Raw genomic sequence first — 15,790 nt, forward strand, 5'->3', positions numbered from 1 at the left:
GAAAGTTTCTTGGAGACTTCCTTTCAGTGGTTTGAAAACTTTTGTTAGACTGATCTGTCTCCTCATAATTAATTGACACATCTTTAGAATTATAGAAGGCATTTCTACTATTGATAGGTCTTTTCCCAGTGGACTTGTTGTTATGAGTCGATTTGTTAGATTTAACAGAGCTATGACTGGTGGACTTGCGCAAACCATTAAGTTGCAGTTTCAAGTCATCAACTTCTTCTTGAAGAAGATCCCTTTCTATTTCAACTACTTCTAGTTTAAGTTCCCAGTCCCTTCGTTCCCTCTTAAGCTTTTTATATTCATTAAACACCCTATTTAAATCCTCGAGAGTTTGGTCAAGCAACTCTTGAGTTTCGCTATAGTTGGAACGAAGGATAGGGTCTTACCTCGCTAGTTTCACCAATTGCCATGAAGCAGATGTTTTCCATATCTTCCGCATCATCTTCAGAGACTTCATCTTCACTCCAACTGCTGAATGCTCGTTGTTTTTGATAATTTTTCGATGGTTTCCTCTTTGCATCAGGGCATTCAGATGCAATATGGCCATATTTTCCACATTCATAGCATTTTCCATCATTTCTTTGAACAACAGAGGATTTACCTTTCCTGAAATTTGAATTTCCTCTTCTATTGCTTCTTGATCTTCTCGTAGCTTCAATTACATGCCTAGAGATCATAGCCACTTCTTATTCCTTGAACTCATCATCAGATTCTTCAGCCTGTGACTTGAAAGCAACCATTTTCTTCTTTTCATCCTTCTGATATCTTTGAATATGATTCTTTTCAAAGGCCATCAAATTTCCTCTTAGTTCATCATATGTAAAATTATCCGTTTTCCATCTTCTAAAACAATTGCCTTTGTTTCCCAAGTTTTGGGCAAAGGTGCTTCGACAAGTTTTCTCACTTGTTGAGAGTTAGTGTAAGTCACACCAAGAGATTTGAGTTCACCAATGATTTTGCTAAATCTGGTGAACATTGATTCAATATTCTCATCATCCTTCATGCTGAAAGCTTCATAGTCGTGCCTCAAATCATCGATTTTGGTTTCTCTAACTTTTGATGTTCCTTCGTATGTGACCTCAAGTTTATCTCACATTTCTTTTGCAGTCTCAGCTTTGATATTTTGGCATATTCCCTCCACTGATCGCACATAGGATGCAATAAGGCTATTGCTCTAGCATTTGTCGATAGTGTCTCCTCGTTGTTCTTTAGTTACATCATGTGACTCCAATCAATTTTTGTATTTGGATCTTTTGCATCCATATTTGGAATAGGTTTAGGTCCTTTCTTGATTACAATCCATGCTTGATAATCCGTTGATTGTACAAAGATCTTGAACCTTTCTTTCCAATGCCAGTAGTGTTCACCATTAAAGTAGGGTGCCCTCGTTGTGGAGTGACCATCTTGTAGGATTGCACTAGGGATCTGATATGCAACCATTTGATCTTTTCTCACTTGCTATTAAGCAATAAAGTGTGATACCTTGCTCTGATACCAATTGAAAGTGCAAGAGGGGGGGTGAATTGTAACTTTTTCGTTCAGATAGTCGACTAACTGAGAACACTAGTCGACTATATTATAATGCAGTAATAAAAATGCAGAAATAAAATTGACACAGATATTTTATACTGGTTCAGATTCAATGTGAATCCTAGTCCAGTCCCCTTGGGTTGCAAGGGTGTTCTCTGCAGCTCTTTGTAAATGTTTTGGGTACAATGGGTTGTTTGAATGGAGCTCCTACGTCTACACTCAAACACTCGAATTCTTTTTGATACAATGCCTCACAAACTATTCTATCTCTCCTTTTTTTTTGTTTACACTATATCACTCAAGAATACAATGTTTGTGAAAAGTAAAGCAGAGAACTTGAGAGTATGAGACGATTGTATATCTTTCTTCGTTTCTAGAGTCTTGAATTTATAGTTTTCAAATCAACTAGCCGTTAGACTCTTTTTCAGCAGAGATGTCAACCCAAGAGAATTGATCCTTGTAAATTAGGAATATTGAGGATCCTAATTTCCAAGAATAAAGAAAAAGCTCATTAAGTCTTGTAACGTTGTTTTCCTTCTGTGGTACCAGCCTGGTTGGCAGATCCTACTTTCCTTGTACGTTGTTGATGAACAATAAAGATTGTACAGTTGTTTTCCTTGTGCGTCATTTGCCTTGTTGGAGTGGTACTTGTTTCCTTGTATAACAGATCTGATTTGATGCTTGACTCACCATGATTGTGCTGATTTAAATGCTTAAGTAAAACTAATTTTGTTCCAAAAATACGCAGTAGCCTATCTTTAATTCCTTTCCTTATGCAGCCGACTTGGGCTTGCCCTTCTATTCAGCCGACTGAACTCCTTGCTGTCCATTGGGCTTGTTTGTCCGATCCATTTGATTTATCCTTTGAGTATTGGTACCTATACAACAATTTGTCATCATTAAAATCATAACACTAACACTTTGCACAACTAATTTCTATATTACTAATACCTGCATAACTCTAACCAACAATCCCTTTGTTTGTATGCACTCGAGTCCGCGATCTTGGTGTCTTTTTGAGAGAGATTAAAGCCTTTTTTTCAAGTTTTTTTTTTTTCTTTCAGAAACTGTTTGGTTATATATTGTGTTAATTTTCCCCTCCAAACTTGAAAAGAAAAATTCAAATAAAAAAAATGTTTCCCTCACGAAACTTCAATAAATTTCTAAGATTGCCAGATGATTTTTTTTTAAAAAGGGTCTCATAGCACTACCTACAAAACTTTCCTTTTCATCCCCTTTATCTTTTGATGACAGTAGTATCCGTCTCAATTTACGTGTATCTCGACTATTTTATTAAATACATCAGTTAATTTGTCCAAAAGAAATTAGACGAATAGATAAAATAACTTGTCCCAGCTTTTATGTTCACCATTCATGTGTTTCGCATAATTAAAAAATATGACTTGAATAAATCATTTAAATAAATTGGTCGGTATTATGTTGGCGTTGATTCTAAAGCTTTATCCTTCGTACTAAAATGATTGCTCCTGAACAGAGTTGTATTTTATTAAATAACAATTCTACTAGTTAGCAAAATATATTTGTTACTCTGAAATATCAAGAACAGTGGAATTAGCTTTCCTTGTGCATCATTCCAGACATTGATTTTAATTTATTTGGAGCACTTATATAATCTTCTGGAGATAATATATTTTTTGGTTGATTTTTTTTATTGTAACTAATTAATAAATATTCTAACTAATTTTCTTGGTGCTGGTTCAAGCTTAGCTATCAGTTATTTGCCGTTTGATAAAGCCGGCATATTCTTTTACCTCGGAACACTAAATATAAGGAGCCGTTTGGTCATGGTTTGAAATCACGGTTTCAAATCATGGTTTCAAACCATGTTTGGACATATAATTTGGATATCTTAAGTTGTATTTTCTCTTATAGATATAAAACCCCCATAAGTTGTGAAAACTATCAAAACATTCTCACTTCTTATACAATTTTACCAAATGAGCAAGTCATAGTTCATAACAAAATTAATACGCCACTAGAAGGTCTTTCTAAAACATACAACATCAATTGATCAAACTTTAGTTCAATAAAAACAAAAATTTAACATGAATAGTAATGTAACTACTCTTTAATATAATCCTCCCACATGGTAGACATAAATAAAGGTTGGTGTAAGTTAATGAGGTTGGTAAATGGTTGGTGGGAGTAATTGTTAAAAATATTTACCAACTTATGGGTCTTTTTTTTTAAAAATATAAACTTATGGGTCAAGTTTTATATTCAAAATTTTTGAAACCATGGTTTGAAACCCCAAATCATGCCTTTTTGGATGATTTGGGGTTTGAACTCATGAGATGAAATGCATGTCCAAACGCTGGTTTCATCTCATAGTTTCAAACCGCATGTGCAAACGCCTACTAAGAAGACTACAACGTAAAGTTTCACAGCCAAAATGGAATATGTATATACAATACTTTTGCTGGCCTACCTGGACAGATTAGGGGCCTTTTAAACACAGATAGATGAAACTTACCTTCAATTAGAGTCAAGAAGAAAAATGCAAGGATGCTCACCTATGATCCACCTTGAATGTTTTCCAGCTTTATTGTCACTTTGCTACTTCCTTTTGCGATTGGCTTTTTAGCTTGTAAACTTGGTTCTTCAACTTCTTATCTTGTAGTAAAAGGTCAGGTCCGACCCCACTTTTACATGATTATTCTCAAGTGGCAATAAAATCGTAACTCAGTTCGAAGGTTAAAAAAAAAAAAAAAAAAAAAAAAAAAGTTCACATCTATTTGTTTCTTCTTAAAAAGTACTTTCTCATGTATGGGAATTTAAATTGCAAACTTGCATTCTGTAAAATATAGTATGATGATGATTTCAAATTTTATTAAAGAATATCTTAATGAATAGTAATATTCCATGTACCATAAATAGTTTTTGCTATTGTATTGAGATCTCCTATAAGACACAGAGGGGTATCTAGCCTATAAGGTAGGGGTTCAACTAAACCCCAAACTTTCGATGCGGAATCTAAATTTATATGTAAAAAATTATTAAAATTACAATAAATAGTAGACATGAACCCCTAACTTTAAAAATATAATGGGTTCAATGTTAAAAATCTTAAGATTGAACCCATAAAATTTAAATCTTGGATCCGCCTCTGATAAGACATACTCCCCCCGTCCCAATATATGTGATATAATTTGACTAGGCACGAAGTTTAAAAAGAAAATAAGACTTTTGAAATTTGTGGTCTAAAACAGACCTTAAATATATGCGTGGTCAAATCATTGCATTAAGGGTAAAAGGAGAAGTTTTAAGTTAAATTATTTCTAAATATAGAAATGTATCATTCTTTTTTGGATAGACTAAAAAGAAAAGTGTATCACATAAATTGGGACAGAGAGAATACTATTTTTTTTTGGTCCATCCTATAAAATAATTTCTTTTTCTTTGCTATTGTATTGAGATCTCCTATAAGACATACTAATTAATATATGTATCTACTTACTTGAAAACCCCTTCTATTTTCACTATAAACGAGCAATTATCAAGTACCTACAACCACTTCATCAAAGTGTAGAGGGCGGGGGGGGGGGGGGGGGGGGGGGGGGGTAAGGGGAGGAAGAGAGCACCTCTAAATATCACAAGTAGTTGTTTAAGATGGAAAAATCAAGCAATGATAGGATGTGCAAAAAAAAAAAAGGTAATTTTCGGAGGTTGAAAGTTGCAATTCGTGGAGGTTTTAGCCTCCGCTAGTTGCTAGAAGCAACATCTCCAGTAATGCCACTTAAACTATCCACTGCAAGTCGTAGCACTCGTGTAATTGTTTTAGGTAAGCTTACTTTTCCAAATTTCTTACTTTTTATCTTTTCATTTTCTTATTTCTCTCGTTGACTAAGAATATGTTTAATTTGAAATTAAAAGTTTGTATAAGAATAGATACATTTTCAGAGACATCAAAAAACTCATAGTAAAATTTTTGTTTGGAATGTTTAGAATTGGCTTTTCATGTTGGAATTTCAAGATAAGTTTTTTTGTTTTTGAAATTACGATTTTGAGATTAATAAATTTAAATCGCTCTATATATACGATTTTAAAATACTTAGATTTTTGCTTGCTTCTAATAGGTCGTGGCCTTTCTAATATTTTTTTTATGTCTTATATAAAAAAAATATGTTTCAGATTGCACTGGATCACAAACATGCAGTAGATTTAGATGTTGCACTTGCTATAAAGGCTTATGCATCGATTGCTGTTGAGGGGTGCAACAAAATCATCTACGATCCAATTATACTATAAAATGGCTGGCACGTTAGTACATTCATAGAAATTAGTTGCAAATAAATACATATATGCAATTATAGTTATAATAGCACCACAAACGATATACTAATTTTTCTTTAAAAGACTTTTCTTTAATTCACTTTCTTTTTGCACATTTTTTATTTTGCTTTATCCGTAATATTTGTCATAATTTAATGTTTCTTACAACGAGACTCCAAGCAGTCACCATCTTGCTATACATATGACGAAACCTATAAAACGACCTGAAAAAATCGTCAAAACAAAATAAGTCTCTTCAAAATATCATATGATACGATTTACGAATAGGTACATGCGCGAACGAATAATTAGATAATAAAACAATTTATTGAAACAAATAATTTTGAAAAAAAAAAAAAAGGGTTGAATAAAATAATCCTAGACCCTATACATTTCTAAGGTAACAATTCGACCAATGGCGAAACTTCATGAGTTTCAAATTGATAAGAATCCTCAAGAACACATGATTACACCGAAAGCAAATTAAAAGATATATCAATAAGACCACTTAGATAAGCAACGGTACAAGTTCAACCAATGAAATGATTGATTCCTTAAAATTTCTATCTACTAGGCTTATTCAAAATTATATTGTCCATTTTTTTCTTTTTAGTTTCCCACCTGTTGTTCGGTATCCGTATTGGAGTCCGACTAAATTTAAATTCGTGCGGAAAATCCCACTTTGAGAGGTAAAGCACTCCCTAATAAAAGCGACTCCGTACCCAGGGGAACTCTAACTCGAGACCTCTGATTAAGAATAAAAGAGTACTTATCACTCCACCACAACGATTATTGATCAAAATTATATTGACACGAAAGAATGAAGAGATCATATAAGTGGTGTAGATTAGCTAACTGTTAATAAGTAAAATGACTTGATACCAGCTACTAGCTTGTTTGGCTAAACTTCTACAATCAGCTTATTTTGAAAAATGTGTTTCAAAAAAGTATTTTTGGTGAGAAGCAGTTTGTGTTTGGCCAAGAAATTTAAAAAGCACTTTTACACAGCAATTGGTGTTTGACCAAACTTTTAAAAAGTAGTTCTAAATGTATTTCACAAAAGTGCTTTTCAAAAAAAGTGTTTTTGGGGGGAAATCTTTTTTTTTTCTTTTACAGCTTTTGCTACTCGCCAGAAGCACTTATTTTCTCCCAAAAGTTTGGTGAAACACCTCACTTTTTCAAAATAAGTACTTTTTAAAATTTTTTTAGCACTTTTAGCCTCCCAAACACCTTGCCAAACAGGCTATAAATTACCGCTCAAACAAAAAATCTTCTCACACTCACAAAACACTCGTAAGTCATAAAAGAAGAACAAATATCCATTTTTTGTTTTTAATTTATAAAAAAATATGTGTTCCATATATTTTCCTAAACAGCTCTTTAATGTGCCGATTTTTTTTACGTTAATTTTGACTATCCATTGAAAGAACATAATGTTAGGTGTGCGAACAAAGTACCACGTTAGTAGCTGAAAAGAAAAAGGAGCTACTTATAAGGAGTTGGATACTCTTAATGATGTAAGGCCTTTTGGAGAAAAAACTGTGCGGGCTTGGCCCAAAACGGACAATATCACATCATGTTAAGAGTATCTTTGGGCTGTTTTAGCCCAACAACTGGTATCAGAGCCAATGGTTTGGCCGGATGAGTATGAAGATGGTGGAGTGTGGCGTGGGGCCCGGCTTAGTGCCTTTGCCCGTCTATGGGCCGGTTTGCAACCTTTACCTGTAGCTTTGAAGACGCATACACAACCTTTAGGCTTCGGTGATCGTAAATACTCTGACGATATGGGTGGCACATTGACACGTTGAATCTCTGACCCGTAATGAGTCATGTGGAACTTAGTTCGAGGGGGAGATTGTTGAGTGTGCGAACAAAGTACCACATTGGTAGATGAAAAGAAAAAGGAGCTACTTATAACGAGTTGGATACTCTTAATGATGTGAGGCATTTTGGGGAAAACCGTGCGGATTTAGCCCAAAGCGGACAATATCACATCATGTTAAGAGTATCTTTGGGTCATTTTAGCTTAACACATGAGCCACCCTAGTTGCAATTTAGGATAAACCTCTAAATGCACCCTTTGTTCTTTGTTTCTTTGGAAGACTTAAAGGTGGACACAAGACGTGTTTGGTATAATGGTGGGATATTCCACCTTTTATATGGGATAAAGTTAATTCGGAAATGTGTGGGGTAACTTCTCTGCAAGTTTTATCTTTTAACCTCTTTCCCCTATCTCTTCTGACTGGATCGGGTTAGCCTGGAGCGACACACGATCCAGACAAAAATCCAACAGTGACTAGTTTGAAACTCACAAATATTTCTCCCTCTACTTTTTAATTTGTTTGCTAAAGTTCTGTGCTATTTTTTTTTTTTTTTTTTAATAAACTTGTTCAAATAAACATGAAATCAACTTTTGTTTTCTCTTTTCTTGCTTTAAAAACAGGCTACTGCTTTCCCTTTTTTCTTTTTTTCTTTTTTTCTTTTTTTCATCTAGACCCTTTTGTGGAGGGAAGTGAGTTTGGTTTTGAGTACTAGACAAAGATGAAACTGATTTCTTCTCTTTATAGCTAGTTTAATTCCCAATGTTTCATCCTCCATCCACATTAAAATATTGCACCTGTTAAGGAGTTTAAGTATCCCAAAACTTCTTTTCTTTTTTACTGTCAATACATATTTTCATAAGACTGATGCTGGTCTGGTTGTCGGACTTTAAATGAGAAGAGTTTAAGTGTGTTTGACACTTTAAACCTCTCATTCTTATTCCTTTAATCAATGGTGTAGGATTCTGCTTATTTGAACTTGATCCCATAAACCTTTTGTGTTAAGTTGAGGTATTTAATAGCTTTGTTCTTTGTAAATTGTAAAGTCTTTGTTCCATTCCTGTGTTGGGATTATTTTGGTTGCGGGGGGCTGGGGGGTGGGGGGGCGGGGCTAGGTTTTGATGTTTTAAAGGGGCTGAAAGGTAATAGAAATCAGTAGTAGTATTTCTTTCAAGTTTTCATTTATTTAAAGTTTAAAAGCTGTAGAATGTGTCCATTTAAGAGCTATTTATGGATTATAACTACTTTTTACAATAATTATATTTCGTAGCTACATTTTACATTTCGTAGCTACTATACACGAGGCGCTATAGCTGGAGTGGTCACTGGTCATGTGCTTACAATCAAATACACTTGTATCTGACTGTATTAACAAAATTGGTTGCACCACATTCACGTCATATGTACATGTTTGATGTATTGGGTTGTATTTCGAATAGCAACCTAACATTTCGTTGTATTGGACTGTATTTGGTCAGCGGGATTCGAACTTGGGAGATGTATGTCACATGTATTTGGTGTATTCAGCTGTATTTCGGATAGCAACCTTACTGCTGTATTTAAAAACACAGAAATACACGGAAATACAGCCGAAATTGCAAAGGTAGCTACGATTTGTAAATTGCAAACTTGTAGCTATATATTGTTAGGAGCTTATAAAAGGTAGTTGTTTATGTAAGTTGCCCTCTATTTTACATGTGTTTTGTGTAAACTTTTTTTGGAAAATAAATTAATCACCACCAGTCGTTTGGAATGCGATAAGTTACTATTTTATATTTTCTGCCTTTAAATACTATCTCGTTGGAAAATCAGTTCTTTTTGTAAAGGAAAAACGAGTTTCCCTCTCGTGTTTCTTTAAAAAATAAAATCAGTATTCCTTTTTATTAAAATCTAAATATTCACTTTTTGTTTAATCAGTTTGTTTAAATAAAAATCAGATCAGTTTTTCTTAAATTATTGGATCAATTTCGTCCAGTTTTTCTCTAAAAACAATTGAGTATCAGTTTGTTTAACTAAAATTTAAACCCTCAAATACTGCAAAAATATATATATAAAATAAACCTTAAACTGCAAATCTGCAAAACTTTTTGTTACACAATATTTCGCAGTTCTCAAGAGTTCTATAAAAATAGGCTAATTCAAACTTTACACACATAAACTCTCATTGCTTTTTTTGTTTCCAATTATTGGCAGCCTACTTTCGTTCTTATGTCTATTTAATTTATATCAGCGGACTGTGCAAGTAAGTCGTATACAGTAAAAAAAACCATAAAACAAAACAAAAAGAGAGTAGTGTCTTATAGTTTAATACGCTTAGTAATAAAGATTACAACAAAACAAAAAATTCAGTTAGCACTCGTTAGGGAAAAAATGTGATTTTTTTTTTTTTTTTTTTTTTTTTTGATATTAGCCGAACTTTTTTCTTTGTTTAAGTAGTTGTATAACTATATAAGTTGCGCATGCATGCACTCAAATCCACAAGTTCACACTCTGATTTCCCTCAACTCTCAACACAGGACTTGGATTATTTTTGTTTTACTTTTTCTTCTCTATAGCTATAGCCAAATGGTTGGTTTTAAACGCAAAGTGTAGAAATGGTAAAATTTGTAAAAAGACACTAAGAATAAAATTACCAGGATAGTTGTTCCTTGTTGTTGTTCTCAGTATATGTGTCCAACTTACATAAATTAATAACAGAATCGGTGAATGGGACACGTTATTCTCCATAAAAATGGATTATGAAAGATTATAATTTCATTAATATGGAATGTTATGAAAAAGTTAATTCTAACAGACTGTCATTCTTGGCATAGGCATAACAGCCAGTAACTGCCATTTTTTTTCTTAATGTACTAGCAACACAAGCAATATATATTTATATGACACGTCGTTAGGGAAAAAATGTGATTTTTTTTTTTGATATTAGCCAAACCTTTTTCTTTGTTTAAGTAGTTGTTTTTTTTCTCTCTCTCTCTCTCTCTCTCTATATATATATATATATATAGCTTAATACAAACCAGTCTCCATATCTTTTCAACATTCCAGAGTAACGTAACACAAACCAGTCTCCAAATCTATAGCTAAAAAACCTGCTGCTCTCTCTTATGGCTATACATACCATGGCAGCTTTCATCTTTCTGCTTCTCGTGTCTCAGCTGGCGGACGCACAATCCCTTACAAATCGAGATGATAAGGCTCCAAATATGAACTATTATGGAAGCCTTTATTGGTCACAGGGGGTAGTTACCTTTTTGATCATCGGGTATCTCCTCTGGTTTACACGTGATCAAACACGGGACGGCACTGCTGACGCTTCTAAGGCAACACCTCTTCTATCAACCCGAGTGTCAAGTGAGGGCATTGAGGACGTCGACCACTACAGTTTGGTCAGCGTTAGCTCATTCCGCCTCGAAACATTTTCTGGGGCGGAGGATTGCACTATATGCTTGGAATTCTTCAAGGTTGGAGAAGAAGTCCAAGTCATTCCCTCATGCCGTCATTGATTTCATGATTAGTGCATCCGAGGCTGCATGAAAACGGGGAGTAGCCAGTCATATCCTATCTGTCGTCGGCTCTACAGAGATATTAACTTGTAGTTTGCGTCTGGAAAATATAGATTTCCATGTGTAATAATTCTCTGCTCCTTTTTTCTCAATTACATATTGTAAAAGGAATTTGCTCTTTTTTTCTTCTGTTTTTCTTTTGGCTTTGTAATTGAGATGTTATGTGGCTGTTTAATCGAATGCTTTATAGAGTTGTCAATTTCAATTGTCCTTTGTTGAATTTGAATGACCCCTGTCTAGTCTGGTTTAATTTCAGCTACTCATTGCATGTCATGAGTTTTGCAATTAAATGAAAGAAATGATTTAGTGGCTCGCTATTTGTGTAGAATGAACTTTTAAATACATGATTTCATTATTTTATCATTGTTATTCTTGGGTGGCAACATTCAAAATCTCTGTTGGCCAAGGACTCGGGGAAATACAGTGGGAATCCAATTTACTTCACTTATGATTGTTCAAGGGCGGCCCAGTAAAATTGGTGGCCTAAAGCCAAATCTTAATAAGAGGTCTCAAGTATATTCAATAAAACTAGCTCACACACGTGCATTTCGTGCGCCGCACGTGCATCTCGGGCGCTACATGTGCATCCCATGAAATAAACTTAGTTGGAATATGGCAATACGATTTTTTGTGCATAAAATGTACACATCGTTGTTTTTACCAACTTGTTTTTGGATAGCAGTAGTTATAATTTCTCATATGCCTCGAATTGTTCAAATCTATTTTAAAGTTTTCTTTTATATTTCTCTAATTGTTCAAATCTATTTTGAAATTTTCTTTTATATTTGAAATTAAGAAATTATACCTTATACTTTAAAATACTCATTTTTGTTTCAAAAACTACTTTATAAACCTATAATAGTGAAAAATGGGGCCCCAAAAATTTTGGGGCCTAAGGCTTTTCCTTTATCAGCTCTACCCTAAAGCCGACACTATAATTGCTGACTTATTGGGATGATCAAATGCATGATAGCAGCTAAAAGTTTTGGGATTGTTTGATCTTAGAGAAAAGATGATATAGTCACTAGCTTCCTTGTGTACCAAAAGGAAAGACTTTTTCAACACCGCCCTTTTGTTTTGAGATCTGTTTTTATTACTTCGGTTCTTTTCCAGAAATATAATAGTAAACATGTATATAAAATAGAGCATATACCTTATATCCTTATAAAATAGCTTGGGCACTATACTGAGGCCCTAATATGATTTTCCTGTTTTCAACTTGTCAATTGGACATGTTCGACTATTAGTATCAAGAAATGAGTTCTAAAGATGTTTTGATTTTCACCTCTTGAGACCTGCGTTTTTGTTCCTATGTTTACACTCAGAAGTCCTTGAAACTAGCATTTTTATCTTTTAAAACCTGCATTTTGGACGTTTCAAATCAGCACCTCTTTGCTCGTAAAAAAAACCTCCCTTTAGACCCTAAAAAGAATGTTGTTGGTAACGGCCTACTTACAAGAAAACTTAGTTCCCTATCCTTTTGTGAAAAACATTAGAGACCTGAAAATTATATCAAGCAATTGCAACATGAAACGATTAGTAAAAAGACAAGTGACTTCAAGAAAGAGAAAGAAGAGTTAGGTGGCATAAAAAGAGAAGCAAAATTCCGTTGCCGGGACTTGAACCCGGGTCTCTCGGGTGAGAGCCGAGTATCCTAACCAACTAGACTACAACGGATTGACAGTAGCAATCACCTCATCAATTAAATTGTATTATTCAAGATTGTTGACCTGGAAATTACCTTATTGAAATTAGAAAAAGAAAAAGAACAATAGTTCAAGTTTCTTTTTCAACATTACTCCACTCAAGTAACAATAACATTATGTTGTGTCTTCTCTTCCATCAAGCAATTTCTTTAAGCAGTAAAGAGATGTCATATAATGTGGTAATATACAAACTAGGAATACCCAAATACTGTTTCTCCATTTTCGTCATTGGAGTAATTCCGATCTTTGATGAAATGCAAAAGAGTCTCAATGCTCAGAGTCAGAGGTTTCATCCTGTTATACGCGATATGATAAAAAAAACTGATTCGTCCGTTAAAGACGCAGGCATGATATATGTATGCTTTCATTATATTTATTCTCTTGTTTGTAAATTTCTTTTTATATTATCAAAGCAACACTTTATCAATTGGCAATGTATGAAAATAAATGATGGATTACAAACTTATCTTTAGTCGTAATAGTGACAACATTCGTGGAAACACGAATTTAACTTTTAAATTCATACTCAAATAAAAAGACAAGAACAAGATTTAAATTCCAGTAGCGAAATGTCCCACACAATCGATGTAATTAACGTGCTTACTTTGTATAAATTGCGTCGAAATCATTGCAGCAAATTTACAGTATATAGCAATTTCTTTGCCTTTTGTACTAGCTTTCCTCGTAATAATTGAAAATTTTAAGGAAATTAAGGTGCAATTTTTTTTTATTTTTAAAAGAGCACATATATTAGAGGTGCAAATTGTAAATTACTGAACTTCTTAAGTGACTTTCTAGCCATTTTTTACTTTATCGTATAAATGTACCAACTTGAGTGACTTTATTGGAACAAAAGAAAATAAATAGTTTTACTAGATAATTTTATTTATTTGAGTGAGCATTGAGGAATTAACTCTTTTTGATAGTGAAATTTATGTTTAAACACAACGTCAACTTCCAACTTAACTTCAAATACTGCATTGTTATCTCAGTATAATATGTTCACAAACCAAATGTCGGATGTCCCCTTAATGTTTCTTTGATGTTATCCCTGAAAATGCCACACTACACATGAATGTTGAAACGCCGTAGTTAGTGGTAACTAACTGCTGCTACCATAGTCCGTAGAAAATGCGTTGACTAGGTAAAACAAAGTTGGTACTAAAAATAAAAGGAAAAAGATACATACGCAAAGTGTGACGAATCTGTTTAGAAAACACTTCTATTACTTCTTCAACAATGAAAAGGAATTACAATTAAAAAAGAAAAAAAAAAATTAGAATTCAACACTTGAATATATGAAAACTACTGTAAAGAATAACACTGGAATGGAAAGATTGAGTTATAAATTCAGGATAGATAGAAGGGAGATGAGAAGTTCATACTAAGAACGAAGATGAGAGGAATCAGACCCTTACTTAACAATTTGCATAACCCCAATTACTCCTACACGAAATTAGTCATCACCATGGATCCCAAACATAACTACAGTCAAACCTCTCTATACTGGCAGTGGCAGCGTTTATCCGAAAATTCCATGGCTGCTATAGTGAGATGTTGTTATGTGTGTATACTGACATTTGATGTTTAGATTTTATTTAGCTCTTACAAACAAAAGTACACAAATAATTATTTTTCAGTTCTTTTTATGTTACATATAAACACAAACAATATACTGTACTTGTTAATTTTAAATCTCATTGATTTTCATCTCTCATTAATTAAAAAATGAAAAGACTAATTAATTACTAATAAATTCATAACTAGTTGTACTATACCAATAAAGAATTAAAATCTAAGGAACATATGCATTTAAAATAATTGAGAATTTAAATATTTCAAGTTTGACTTAAGAATTCTACAATTGTAGGTTGTTTCATAAATTCGAGTCTCTTAGTGATAGTATAACACTTGAATTGATGAAGAAGTCCGTTCAAACTTTCAGCAAAAGGGAATTCAAAAGCTTTCCCTTGAAGGCTGTCTAAGACTTAACAATTGACTCTTCTATCTCACCCCACGTAACAGTTGACTCTTAACAATAATTTTTTATTTTTATAAATAATATATTTCTTACAAAATACTATTACACAATATTTGAGTATAACTATTATAGGGAGGTAATTATACAAAGAGTATACCACTATAATAAATGTCACTGCTATTATAGGTAGAATGTTCTTATAGAGAAGTAGAATATAACATGAAAAAATTAATTTTTGGAGAAAATCAGACCGTTATAGTGAAATGGCATTATAATGAATGACAATTATAGAGAGATTTGACTGTACTTAATAGAGTGTTTGACTGCTTCTGCACTAGGCTCCTATGCAATATTTCCACTGGCCCATTTATTAATACTTGTTTGAACCCATTCATAACACAAAGTTGGGGAAAAGAATATTCAGAGGGGTCGTTTGGTACCTGGTCAGAGTTATGCATGTATTAGTAATATATGGATTAGTTATGAAGGAATCTATGTATTATGCAGGTATTAGTTATGCAGGGTTGAGTTATTCATGTATTAACTATTCCACGTTTTGGCCTGCATAAAATAATACATAGATTCCCTCATAACTTATACATGTATTAGTTATGCAAGTTTCTAAATTACAAATCAAACATTATACTATTACAAATCAAACACTGTATTAATTTTATACATAAATAACTCACCTCATAGTTAGCTACCAAACACTATTTTACTTATACAGGATTTCAATACATTAATAGCTTACTCCCAATCAGCTATCAAGGAGTTAGGGAGGGGAAAATGACAGAACAAGTAATAAAGTGTTTACCCAAAAAAAAAAAAAAAAAAACGGCTGAAGATTCGGTCTCTTCATATGTGTTGACCTAATACTCAAAGACC

The 15,790-nt window shown here is 33.3% G+C and overlaps 1 non-coding gene across 1 annotated transcript; it reads right to left on the minus strand.

The window, feature by feature from the left end:
• Positions 1-12,819: 12,819 nt before the first annotated feature.
• On the minus strand, positions 12,820-12,892 carry TRNAE-CUC (transfer RNA glutamic acid (anticodon CUC)). The gene has a single exon. It is a non-coding gene; the product is annotated as a tRNA-Glu (tRNA).
• Between the last annotated feature and the right edge of the window lie 2,898 nt (positions 12,893-15,790).

The sequence above is a fragment of the Lycium ferocissimum genome, chromosome 10 (assembly GCF_029784015.1).
Source record: "Lycium ferocissimum isolate CSIRO_LF1 chromosome 10, AGI_CSIRO_Lferr_CH_V1, whole genome shotgun sequence".
NCBI classification, from domain to species: Eukaryota; Viridiplantae; Streptophyta; class Magnoliopsida; order Solanales; family Solanaceae; genus Lycium; species Lycium ferocissimum.